Below are 14,482 nucleotides of genomic sequence, written 5' to 3'. Positions count from 1 at the left end.
TGTCGGAGAACACTAGACGTGACACAGAGGCAACACCAGAGTGTCGGAGAACACTAGACGTGACACAGAGGCAACACCAGAGTGTCGGAGAACACTAGACGTGACACAGAGGCAACACCAGAGTGTCGGAGAACACTAGACGTGACACAGAGGCAACACCAGAGTGTCGGAGAACACTAGACGTGACACAGAGGCAACACCAGAGTGTCGGAGAACACTAGACGTGACACAGAGGCAACACCAGAGTGTCGGAGAACACTAGACGTGACACAGAGGCAACACCAGAGTGTCGGAGAACACTAGACGTGACACAGAGGCAACACCAGAGTGTCGGAGAACACTAGACGTGACACAGAGGCAACACCAGAGTGTCGGAGAACACTAGACGTGACACAGAGGCAACACCAGAGTGTCGGAGAACACTAGACGTGACACAGAGGCAACACCAGAGTGTCGGAGAACACTAGACGTGACACAGAGGCAACACCAGAGTGTCGGAGAACACTAGACGTGACACAGAGGCAACACCAGAGTGTCGGAGAACACTAGACGTGACACAGAGGCAACACCAGAGTGTCGGAGAACACTAGACGTGACACAGAGGCAACACCAGAGTGTCGGAGAACACTAGACGTGACACAGAGGCAACACCAGAGTGTCGGAGAACACTAGACGTGACACAGAGGCAACACCAGAGTGTCGGAGAACACTAGACGTGACACAGAGGCAACACCAGAGTGTCGGAGAACACTAGACGTGACACAGAGGCAACACCAGAGAGTCGGAGAACACTAGACGTGACACAGAGGGCAACACCAGAGTGTCGGAGAACACTAGACGTGACACAGAGGCAACACCAGAGTGTCGGAGAACACTAGACGTGACACAGAGGCAACACCAGAGTGTCGGAGAACACTAGACGTGACACAGAGGCAACACCAGAGTGTCGGAGAACACTAGACGTGACACAGAGGCAACACCAGAGTGTCGGAGAACACTAGACGTGACACAGAGGCAACACCAGAGTGTCGGAGAACACTAGACGTGACACAGAGGCAACACCAGAGTGTCGGAGAACACTAGACGTGACACAGAGGCAACACCAGAGTGTCGGAGAACACTAGACGTGACACAGAGGCAACACCAGAGTGTCGGAGAACACTAGACGTGACACAGAGGCAACACCAGAGTGTCGGAGAACACTAGACGTGACACAGAGGCAACACCAGAGTGTCGGAGAACACTAGACGTGACACAGAGGCAACACCAGAGTGTCGGAGAACACTAGACGTGACACAGAGGCAACACCAGAGTGTCGGAGAACACTAGACGTGACACAGAGGCAACACCAGAGTGTCGGAGAACACTAGACGTGACACAGAGGCAACACCAGAGTGTCGGAGAACACTAGACGTGACACAGAGGCAACACCAGAGTGTCGGAGAACACTAGACGTGACACAGAGGCAACACCAGAGTGTCGGAGAACACTAGACGTGACACAGAGGCAACACCAGAGTGTCGGAGAACACTAGACGTGACACAGAGGCAACACCAGAGTGTCGGAGAACACTAGACGTGACACAGAGGCAACACCAGAGTGTCGGAGAACACTAGACGTGACACAGAGGCAACACCAGAGTGTCGGAGAACACTAGACGTGACACAGAGGCAACACCAGAGTGTCGGAGAACACTAGACGTGACACAGAGGCAACACCAGAGTGTCGGAGAACACTAGACGTGACACAGAGGCAACACCAGAGTGTCGGAGAACACTAGACGTGACACAGAGGCAACACCAGAGTGTCGGAGAACACTAGACGTGACACAGAGGCAACACCAGAGTGTCGGAGAACACTAGACGTGACACAGAGGCAACACCAGAGTGTCGGAGAACACTAGACGTGACACAGAGGCAACACCAGAGTGTCGGAGAACACTAGACGTGACACAGAGGCAACACCAGAGTGTCGGAGAACACTAGACGTGACACAGAGGCAACACCAGAGTGTCGGAGAACACTAGACGTGACACAGAGGCAACACCAGAGTGTCGGAGAACACTAGACGTGACACAGAGGCAACACCAGAGTGTCGGAGAACACTAGACGTGACACAGAGGCAACACCAGAGTGTCGGAGAACACTAGACGTGACACAGAGGCAACACCAGAGTGTCGGAGAACACTAGACGTGACACAGAGGCAACACCAGAGTGTCGGAGAACACTAGACGTGACACAGAGGCAACACCAGAGTGTCGGAGAACACTAGACGTGACACAGAGGCAACACCAGAGTGTCGGAGAACACTAGACGTGACACAGAGGCAACACCAGAGTGTCGGAGAACACTAGACGTGACACAGAGGCAACACCAGAGTGTCGGAGAACACTAGACGTGACACAGAGGCAACACCAGAGTGTCGGAGAACACTAGACGTGACACAGAGGCAACACCAGAGTGTCGGAGAACACTAGACGTGACACAGAGGCAACACCAGAGTGTCGGAGAACACTAGACGTGACACAGAGGCAACACCAGAGTGTCGGAGAACACTAGACGTGACACAGAGGCAACACCAGAGTGTCGGAGAACACTAGACGTGACACAGAGGCAACACCAGAGTGTCGGAGAACACTAGACGTGACACAGAGGCAACACCAGAGTGTCGGAGAACACTAGACGTGACACAGAGGCAACACCAGAGTGTCGGAGAACACTAGACGTGACACAGAGGCAACACCAGAGTGTCGGAGAACACTAGACGTGACACAGAGGCAACACCAGAGTGTCGGAGAACACTAGACGTGACACAGAGGCAACACCAGAGTGTCGGAGAACACTAGACGTGACACAGAGGCAACACCAGAGTGTCGGAGAACACTAGACGTGACACAGAGGCAACACCAGAGTGTCGGAGAACACTAGACGTGACACAGAGGCAACACCAGAGTGTCGGAGAACACTAGACGTGACACAGAGGCAACACCAGAGTGTCGGAGAACACTAGACGTGACACAGAGGCAACACCAGAGTGTCGGAGAACACTAGACGTGACACAGAGGCAACACCAGAGTGTCGGAGAACACTAGACGTGACACAGAGGCAACACCAGAGTGTCGGAGAACACTAGACGTGACACAGAGGCAACACCAGAGTGTCGGAGAACACTAGACGTGACACAGAGGCAACACCAGAGTGTCGGAGAACACTAGACGTGACACAGAGGCAACACCAGAGTGTCGGAGAACACTAGACGTGACACAGAGGCAACACCAGAGTGTCGGAGAACACTAGACGTGACACAGAGGCAACACCAGAGTGTCGGAGAACACTAGACGTGACACAGAGGCAACACCAGAGTGTCGGAGAACACTAGACGTGACACCAGAGTGTCAGAGAACACTAGACGTGACACAGAGGCAACACCAGAGTGTCAGAGAACACTAGACGTGACACAGAGGCAACACCAGAGTGTCAGAGAACACTAGACGTGACACAGAGGCAACACCAGTGTGTTAGAGAACACTAGACGTGACACAGAGGCAACACCAGAGTGTTAGAGAACACTAGACGTGACACAGAGGCAACACCAGAGTGTTAGAGAACACTAGACGTGACACAGAGGCAACACCAGTGTGTTAGAGAACACTAGACGTGACAGAGGCAACACAGAGTGTTAGAGAACACTAGACGTGACACAGAGGCAACACCAGAGTGTTAGAGAACACTAGACGTGACAGAGGCAACACCAGAGTGTTAGAGAACACTAGACGTGACAGAGGCAACACCAGAGTGTTAGAGAACACTAGACGTGACACAGAGGCAACACCAGAGTGTCGGAGAACACTAGACGTGACACAGAGGCAACACCAGAGTGTCGGAGAACACTAGACGTGACACAGAGGAACACACGTGACACAGAGGAGTGTCGGAGAACACTAGAGAACACTACTAGACGTGACACAGAGGCAACACCAGAGTGTCAGAGAACACTAGAAGTTACACAGAGGCAACACCAGTGTGTTAGAGAACACTAGACGTGACACAGAGGCAACACCAGAGTGTCAGAGAACACTAGACGTGACACAGAGGCAACACCAGAGTGTCAGAGAACACTAGACGTGACACAGAGGCAACACCAGAGTGTCGGAGAACACTAGACGTGACACAGAGGCAACACCAGAGTGTCGGAGAACACTAGACGTGACACAGAGGCAACACCAGAGTGTCGGAGAACACTAGACGTGACACAGAGGCAACACCAGAGTGTCGGAGAACACTAGACGTGACACAGAGGCAACACCAGAGTGTCGGAGAACACTAGACGTGACACAGAGGCAACACCAGAGTGTTAGAGAACACTAGACGTGACACAGAGGCAACACCAGAGTGTCTGAGAACACTAGACGTGACACAGAGGCAACACCAGAGTGTCTGAGAACACTAGACGTGACACAGAGGCAACACCAGAGTGTCTGAGAACACTAGACGTGACACAGAGGCAACACCAGAGTGTCTGAGAACACTAGACGTGACACAGAGGCAACACCAGAGTGTCTGAGAACACTAGACGTGACACAGAGGCAACACCAGAGTGTCTGAGAACACTAGACGTGACACAGAGGCAACACCAGAGTGTCTGAGAACACTAGACGTGACACAGAGGCAACACCAGAGTGTCTGAGAACACTAGACGTGACACAGAGGCAACACCAGAGTGTCTGAGAACACTAGACGTGACACAGAGGCAACACCAGAGTGTCTGAGAACACTAGACGTGACACAGAGGCAACACCAGAGTGTCTGAGAACACTAGACGTGACACAGAGGCAACACCAGAGTGTCTGAGAACACTAGACGTGACACAGAGGCAACACCAGAGTGTCTGAGAACACTAGACGTGACACAGAGGCAACACCAGAGTGTCTGAGAACACTAGACGTGACACAGAGGCAACACCAGAGTGTCTGAGAACACTAGACGTGACACAGAGGCAACACCAGAGTGTCTGAGAACACTAGACGTGACACAGAGGCAACACCAGAGTGTCAGAGAACACTAGACGTGACACAGAGGCAACACCAGAGTGTCTGAGAACACTAGACGTGACACAGAGGCAACACCAGAGTGTCTGAGAACACTAGACGTGACACAGAGGCAACACCAGAGTGTCTGAGAACACTAGACGTGACACAGATGCAACACCAGAGTGTCTGAGAACACAGACGTGTTAGAGAACACTAGACGTGACACAGAGGCAACACCAGAGTGTCTGAGAACACTAGACGTGACACAGAGGCAACACCAGAGTGTCTGAGAACACTAGACGTGACACAGAGGCAACACCAGAGTGTCTGAGAACACTAGACGTGACACAGAGGCAACACCAGAGTGTCTGAGAACACTAGACGTGACACAGAGGCAACACCAGAGTGTCAGAGAACACTAGACGTGACACAGAGGCAACACCAGAGTGTCTGAGAACACTAGACGTGACACAGAGGCAACACCAGAGAGTCAGAGAACACTAGACGCGACACAGAGGCAACACCAGAGTGTCTGAGAACACTAGACGTGACACAGAGGCAACACCAGAGAGTCAGAGAACACTAGACGCGACACAGAGGCAACACCAGAGTGTCTGAGAACACTAGACGTGACACAGAGGCAACACCAGAGTGTCTGAGAACACTAGACGCGACACAGAGGCAACACCAGAGTGTCTGAGAACACTAGACGTGACACAGAGGCAACACCAGAGTGTCTGAGAACACTAGACGCGACACAGAGGCAACACCAGAGTGTCAGAGAACACTAGACGTGACACAGAGGCAACACCAGAGTGTCTGAGAACACTAGACGTGACACAGAGGCAACACCAGAGTGTCAGAGAACACTAGACGCGACACAGAGGCAACACCAGAGTGTTAGGGAAAGTTTACACCTACGGATACTTTCAATCTTACTTCTAACTTTTCTGGTGTCCGGAAGGTATTTTTAAAACAAACTATTTCCCTAATGAAGATTGAGACACTTATGCAACATATGGGAATCTTTATTGAAGAAACGTTTCGCCACACAGTGACTTCATCAGTCCAGTATAAAGCAGGAAGGTGTAAGGAGAGGAGGAGTTTGAGGTAATCAGTCCCTCAGGCTGGAGTCGATGTGTTCAGTCCATCAATCTTGCAGAATGTACCGTATAGGGCCGTAGACGTGGCTAATATACTGTAGTCAGGTGAGGTGAAGCAGGCGGAGGCGGGGTCATAGTGGTACCATCCACTAATCGAAGTAGGTCTTCGTCCAAAGGTTGAACAAGTGTTGAAGAATTCTTTGTAACAAGATCCCATGATGCTACAGTGTCTGACAGTTGTGATAAATGCTTTAAAACCGACAAGTTGAAGACTGAGATACTTACGCAACATATGGGAATAAAGATTCCCATATGTTGCATAAGTGTCTCAATCTTCAGCTTGTTGGTTTTATACAATTTATCACGTATTTCCCGTCTGACTGACAGTATCAGAAGTATCGTGAGACTAAAGCAAAGGCATTTTTATACTTGATGGAAGAATGTCGTCTTGTATCCCTAGAAGGAAACAGACGGGAAAAAGGAAAAGGAACAGAATATGAAGTAAGCAAAACGTAGCTAAAGACAAGTGCCCCGTGGCCTGGTGGGTATAGCTCTCGTTTCACACGGCGAGGGTCCGGGCTCGATTTTTGGTGAGCGTAGAAACATTGGGGGTTTCTTTACACCGGTTGTCTATGTTCCCCATCAGTAAAATGGGTACCTGGGTGTTAGTCGACTTGTGTGTGTCGCATCCTGGGACAAAACTAACCTAATTTGCGGGAAATGCTCAGCATAACAAGCGGCTTTCTTTATAGTAGTATGTCACTGATGTCAGCTATGGTCTGTATACCTTGCACATGTACTGGTAGTAATTAAGATGATGTTGTTGTAAGAGAAAAAAGGAAGTAAACGTAAGACCATCACCAGCTTCTCTGTCTTCCTTCACATAACTTGCTCACCACCTGTCTTCTGCTTTCCCTGATATTCCACCTGTCTATATCCATAAACTTTTCTATTTGCACGGAGCATCCAGTCTAAGATAACCTTCCAACTGCCTCACCAACGCTAACTCCCACAATGCCACTTTCCCCACTACTGTTAACACTTGTACAAGCAGCAGGAAGTGAGGACTCGGAAGACTTAGGCACATTAAAAAAGTTGAAGAAATGATACATTAACATAGAAATTATATTAAACAAAAGTGATGAATGAAATGAATGTATAAATAGCAGAGGCAAGCATGAACTAGGATTTTCCAGTTCCTATTATGCCAGGATCCAGTTATACATAATCTTGAAATTCTATACGGAGTTTCCCCCACCAAGTTTGCCCCCACCAAGTCATCAAGAACATTACGGTTATCTCCCTAAAACTGAAGGAGTATTTCCTGACAACTTAAATTCATGTGTTCTTAGCTATCATTTATGTTTTTCCACTTCTGTCTCTCACTTCAAACTGTCTGTTAATGTATTCCGTTTCCGGAATCTCTTGTACGTCGTTCCCATGTGTTCCAAGGATGTCAGGTTAAGTTCTTTAAACCTCTCGCCATAATGCAACCCTTTGTTCTTAAATCAGCTTAGTTCAATTTTTTTTTGACAGCTTCTGAACAAATTTCCTTGTGTATGTGTGCGCGTACGTACGCGCGTACGTGCGCACCCGCCTGCATGTCAGTGTCAGGGTTAGACTGTGTAATTGATGAGGCTTAATTGTCTACTAAAGTTGCGTGTCCGTCTCTTAGCTCATCGTGATACACAGTGGTAGAGAATTACGTAAAGATGATAACAATAGGCTTGAACCTACCCACAGGAGGGTCATAAGGCTTCACGTGACCTGTTCAATACGAACCATGAAGACTGTAGTCATAAATATGGGTTTATTTGGATTAAGCTTTTAACAGACACCCATTTGACAATTTTCACAACAGTGACATAATGACTGGGGATACGACGACGTGTTGTCGCTGTTAGGTTTAGTTCACACGTACCAAATACACACATAAACACACTGAGATTTCATAATATATCAGTTTTTTTTTTTTAAATATTCTCCTTGAACACCGCCTCTCTCTTGTTATAACTTTAAGTGACGAACGCACTTATAGGGAGTTGTCAAAATAATAATTGTAATCATAATAATGTATCAGTACATACTTTATATTGCAGTAGCAGAGGTAGTATGAATTACTGGGTGTGTGGGATGTTTAATACTGGCAGACTAGCTGGGACGACCGTCTCACACCGTGGTTACTGTTGCTCTGACACACAACCATGTCCTCGCTCACACGCACCCACGAATACACGCATACACACTTTTATGCATACGCATTTTCTCTCTATCTCTCTCTCTCTCTCTCTCTCTCTCTCTCTCTCTCTCTCTCTCTCTCCCTCTCCCTCTCCCTCTCCCTCTCCCTCTCCCTCCCTCCCTCTTTCTCTCGCTTCCTCCAATGTAAGACAAGCCAAGGGGAGGAATCTTTACCTCGAGTACTTTCACGCTTCTCAGTGCATCATCAGGAGCTTGCAGTGTTGCAAGGGCAGCAACAGAAGAAATAGGATAGGTTTTTTCAGAGTATTGGCTGGTGCCACCACACTACCGTAATCTAAAAAAAAATTTTACCCTATTTCTCCTGTTTCTGCCATTGCAACATTGCAGAGCTCCTGATGACTCACTGAGAAGCGTGAAAGTACTTGAGCCAAAGATTTCCACCCCGTAGTTTCTATTGCACAAATATCACAATACAAGTGATACAGGATGCAAAACAATCGTTTGCCTCAGAATTATGTGGGTTGAATATCTGTGGCCATCTTTCTTGTTATTGCAGATGCCGCCCCCTTTAAATGAGTTTTATTAATCAGCCCCGTTTCCTTTACATAACTTTTAGAAGTCTACCCTCTACATGTTATCTTTTTCTCGCCACTTTAAATTAGACACGTTGTCCCTTGGAAGGCGACCCTATATTTGCCAGAGACTTTTGTATCACTGACAGTATATTTGTGTGTGTAAAGTTATTGATGTCATAGTGGAATATGATCGAATTTTTTATTATTGCAACGTTAATTTCGCTTAAGCTAAAACAATATCAGTGATTGTGGGATTTTTCTAATACTGTGATGAACATCAAAATGGTATACAATACCAACAGGTTGGTAGGTAAGACTTACCTACCAACCTGTCGGTATTGTATACCATTTTGATGTTCATCTTGTCAGACACTGCAACACATGGCATCTTGGTACAGAAAACACCTTGGACAACCTTTTCAAGTGAGAATTGTTGGATCTGAGAGGGACATGACCTCTCAGTGGCTACATTCTCACTACTACTACTACTCTGCACCTCTCCTTCCGACAGTATTTAAGTCTCCGCACTGTCGCTTGATCTTCAGATAGTTCCTGACTATGGAACTGAACTTCTCCAGGCTGAGGGACTGACAACCTCAAATTCTACGACTTCAAGGGTGATGGACTGATTACATCGTCTTCACATCTCTACTGTTCCTGCCTACTTTCTGTATTCGACTGAAGAAGCCTACTGTGTAGGCGAAACGTTTCGGAATAAAATTGCCAAACTGTTACCTATGTGTCTTACCTACGAATACTGTGATATTCACTCTTCTTGCTGTGGGGACTGTTGTGCCTGTGGGCACATCTTGCACTCTCCTCTATCCCTCCCTCACTCACTCCAGTGAAGACGATCCTCTGGGACCGTACTTAAGTGGACATCCTCTTTTCTGCAATTTTGCAAGCTCCTGATGTGTTGATTGCAACTCGAAAGGCCTATAGCAATCATTCTACTCCCCCCGAGGTTGTTTTGTATATATATATATATATATATATATATATATATATATATATATATATATATATATATATATATATATATATATATATATATATATATATGTTTTTTTTCAACAAGTCGGCCGTCTCCCACCGAGGCAGGGTGACCCAAAAAAGAAAGAAAATCCCAAAAAAGAAAATACTTTCATCATCATTCAACACTTTCACCACACACGCACATTATCACTGTTTTTTGCAGAGGTGCTCAGAATACAACAGTCTAGAAGCATACACATATAAAGATACACAACATACCCCTCCAAACTGCCAATATCCCAAACCCCTCCTTTAAAGTGCAGGCATTGTACTTCCCATTTCCAGGACTCAAGTCCGACTATATGAAAATAACCGGTTTCCCTGAATCCCTTCACTAAATATTACCCTGCTCACACTCCAACAGATCGTCAGGTCCCAAGTACCATTCGTCTCCATTCACTCCTATCTAACACGCTCACGCACGCTTGCTGGAAGTCCAAGCCCCTTGCCCACAAAACCTCCTTTACCCCCTCTCTCCAACCCTTTCGAGGACGACCCCTACCCCGCCTTCCTTCCCCTATAGATTTATATGCTTTCCATGTCATTCTACTTTGATCCATTCTCTCTAAATGACCAAACCACCTCAACAACCCCTCTTCTGCCCTCTGACTAATACTTTTATTAACTCCACACCTTCTCCTAATTTCCACACTCCGAATTTTCTGCATAATATTTACACCACACATTGCCCTTAAATAGGACATCTCCACTGCCTCCAACCGTCTCCTCGCTGCTGCATTTACCACCCAAGCTTCACGCCCATATAAGAGTGTTGGTACTACTATACTTTCATACATTCCCTTCTTTGCCTCCATAGATAACGTTTTTTGACTCCACATATACCTCAACGCACCACTCACCTTTTTTCCCTCATCAATTCTATGATTAACCTCATCCTTCATAAATCCATCCGCCGACACGTCAACTCCCAAGTATCTGAAAACATTCACTTCTTCCATACTCCTCCTCCCCAATTTGATATCCAATTTTTCTTTATCTAAATCATTTGACACCCTCATCACCTTACTCTTTTCTATGTTCACTTTCAACTTTCTACCTTTACACACATTCCCAAACTCATCCACTAACCTTTGCAATTTTTCTTTAGAATTTCCCATAAGCACAGTATCATCAGCAAAAAGTAACTGTGTCAATATATATATATATATATATATATATATATATATATATATATATATTATTTTTTTTTTATTATCACACTGGCCGATTCCCACCAAGGCAGGGTGGCCCGAAAAAGAAAAACTTTCACCATCATTCACTCCATCACTGTCTTGCCAGAAGGGTGCGGGACCACACAATTCTTAAGAGTACAACATCCAGCGGAGCTGGATGTTGTACTCGCTACCCAAGGACATACGGTGGTGTAGATGACACTAACCTAATCTCATTCTAGTCCCTGTTTGGTGTACTAGTTCAACGAGCAGTATTTTATATTATTGTGACCACGAACAAGTGGTATTGATCAATAACAACACTGCACTAGCCAAGGACTCGAACCCATGCTGCTTTGGCCGGCCTCATGGTGGGCGAAAACACATGACGCCTTAATCCAATGGACCGTACGACCCTTAAGAGTAGCGCATCCGCTGGATGCGCTACCCCCCTCCCCCTTAAAAAAAGAAGAAAAAAAAAAAAAAACGCCAGAGGGGCTCCGATTCTACAGTTTAGAACTGCAAAAATTTCTACTCGTCTTTCAGACTGCTGTAACTATACTTCCCACTGCCAACACACAAATCTGCCAAACCATTTTACCTGAATCTCTTAAAAGTTTTCGATTTCTCCTGTTCTTAAAGCTATGTATGAACCCTGCCTCTGCCACTTCACTCTTCAGGTCGTTCCACTTCCTGACTGCTCTAAGGCTGAAGAAATACTTCCGAGTTTTCAACTTAGAGTTGTGTTCTTGTGTTTGCTTCCATCTCTCAGTCAATCTGTCCCAATTTACCCTATCGACTCCTCTCAGTATTTTGTACGTTGTTATATGAAACACACCCTTGTCGTTCTGTCTTCCAGTGTTATTAGCGGTAAGCTTCTTAACCTCTCTTCAAAGGAATTACCTATTAGCTGCGGAACTAGTTTCGTTGCAATTATTTGCACTCTACAACCTCTTGACATGCTTGACCAGGTGCTTCTTCAATACTGGTGTTACAGACTCCAGTATGGGCCTGATGTACACGGTATGCAGTGTCGTGAGTGATTCCTCACCTAGATGACTAAAAGCAAGTCCTAGATTTGCCACATACGCATTTGCTGTAGCAGTTATTTAGATGTTGCCCTCCACGGTTGATATTCACGGTACGGTACTCATTCCTTGAATGAGATTTGCTACGTTTGGCATTTATTGGGGTTAAACTCCAGCAGCCACTTGTCACACTAGACCTGCAGCCTGTCCAAATCCATTTGCAGCCTTTTCTTGTCCACGTGAGCGTGTATTCTCATTAGTTTCACATCTGCGACCAGGGACACCTCTGGCTCTATAAACCATACCACGGGTGGGGTTTGAACCCGCAATCAGAGAATCTTAAAACTCCAGATCGCGGGTTCAAACCCCACCCGTGGCATGTTTTGTTTGCAATCGTGTCATTACGATTTCGTGAGTCTGGGTCTATCCCTTCTGTCATTCCATTCACGCATATAATAATATTTGTGGAGAAATTTTCTCCAGGAGGGGGGTATCAGCCCCCTTCAGCCCCCTTCAGCCCTTTCAGCCCTGAGGGGCCACTCAGAAGGGGCGAGCGTCTTGTTTACTGCTAGAGTGAGTAATTGATCACAGATGCTATGCCACGTAATCAAGTGACCTCTGCTCCTTGCAGGGGTGTTGCAACGTGTATTTTTATAAGAGACAGTACATCTCTTACTTAGCAGGACAATTAAGGAAAATCCTGCTCCCACTTTATTACCATAGTAAAAATAGTGTACATTGTTGTCTCTGCTTAAGACAGCAAGAAACAAACATTCTGCTTTGCTTCATCGAGGAGGTGACAAGGATGCAAGGTACTAGGTCAGCGTTTTTTTTTTTTGTGCTGGGGGCAGTGACGGCATGGAGCGCTGTGGCGTCTGGCAGATTACTTTTGACTCTAGAGAGAGTCACACTGACGCCAGGATAACCAACAAAGAACACTGATCTGTGCGTTAGTGTGAATAAAGTGTCTCGCAAAACACGATAAACATAAGAGAGGTGTGATCAGCTTCTCTTGTGATACATTGTGAACAATAAAGACAAATCTTGTTGAACATAGTGTACCAGTGTGCGTTTCCTAGACAATGGAAGACGTGGACATCCAAGGACACTTCAGCTTCTATCAAGTCACCGATATCTGTCGAAGGTGTTGAGAACACCATAGCTCACGTTACAAAGAGCAAGGTATGTTACGAATTTCTTGTAGATCGGGGGATTGCGCAATTCTTGAGTCACAAGGAGTTTGTAATCAACCTATAATCGGCAGTAAGGTGTGGACTTTTGAGTCCAAACAAGTAAGTATTTCGTCAGCCATCATCGAATGAAATATGCTGACATAACACCCCCTAGGGGTAATTTATACTTACAAATTGTATCTCTTGACAGCCCACTGTTGTGATGGTTTCGACAGCTTCTAGACCTCGTCTGCAGGGGCGGCTGTGTAGACGATTTGCTGTCATTTATCAGCTAAGTGTTCATTATATATTATAATAAACACGGCAGGTAAGGCCAAAAATTCTCAACAGAGTTTTGGTCGTGCTCGAACCGGATAAAGACCACACTGTGGTCCAAATATGTTGTACTACAGTGTACAAATAACCTATGAGCCAAGGTCCTTCGAAAAAAGCTGTAAAACTAGTGTTTTACAATATAAATCAGTATAAATGAGTCCCTCCAGACTCAATCACAGAGAATGGGCAGCCAAAAGAAAACGGGCGCTCACCCAGCGTTCACCCAAAAGAAAACGGGCGCTCACCCAGCGGACACCCAAAGAAAACGGGAGCTGGGTGACTCACCCACACCCTGCAACCACTGCTCCAATCTCGAGAAAATGCTGATTAATACAACAACTACCCAAATGATGTTGTTTGTCTGAGTGTATATATACACATAGTGTTTATAATGTTTATAGACAGAAATTAAGAGACAAGATTGTGTTAAAGTTTGTTTCTTATAGATCTACCTGTTATATTAAAGGAACTTATATATAAAGTGTAAGCTTTCAAATATATATTAACAGTGAAATTTATATATGTGTAAGTAATATTCACGTGTGATTACAGTTATACAGTGACATTTATAGTGTATAGTGAATGAAGTGTATAACATCGTTATTTACGATTAATCATCATGGTCAGGCTGACACAGCAAACTCTAAGCCATAAACTCCAGCCACATGTACGGTGTACCCTTCATGGTCATTGACCCTGAGGTTAAGCTTAGTGGGTCAGTAGTGTCTGACTCGATTATTGCTGACTTAAGCATAACAAAAACTCAGCTGTCTATAGCAGTACAGTGTTTTATAAACACTCTAAGTGTGGTGCTAGAATTTTCAGTATACCA

The 14,482-nt window shown here is 46.1% G+C and overlaps 1 protein-coding gene across 1 annotated transcript in view; it reads right to left on the bottom strand.

Moving 5' to 3' along the window:
* LOC128695501 (dynein axonemal intermediate chain 1-like) overlaps positions 1-8,314 on the bottom strand; it is a 163,685-nt gene extending 155,371 nt beyond the window's left edge. The window contains exon 1 of the mRNA XM_053786183.2: positions 8,221-8,314. The gene's annotated coding sequence lies outside the window, so the exon portion shown is untranslated. The remainder of the gene's footprint in view (positions 1-8,220) is intronic.
* Between the last annotated feature and the right edge of the window lie 6,168 nt (positions 8,315-14,482).

This window comes from Cherax quadricarinatus, chromosome 50 (genome assembly GCF_038502225.1).
Source record: "Cherax quadricarinatus isolate ZL_2023a chromosome 50, ASM3850222v1, whole genome shotgun sequence".
NCBI classification, from domain to species: domain Eukaryota; kingdom Metazoa; phylum Arthropoda; class Malacostraca; order Decapoda; family Parastacidae; genus Cherax; species Cherax quadricarinatus.
The sequence above is the reverse complement of the archived record's forward strand: the minus strand, read 5'-3'. Positions and strand labels throughout refer to the sequence as shown.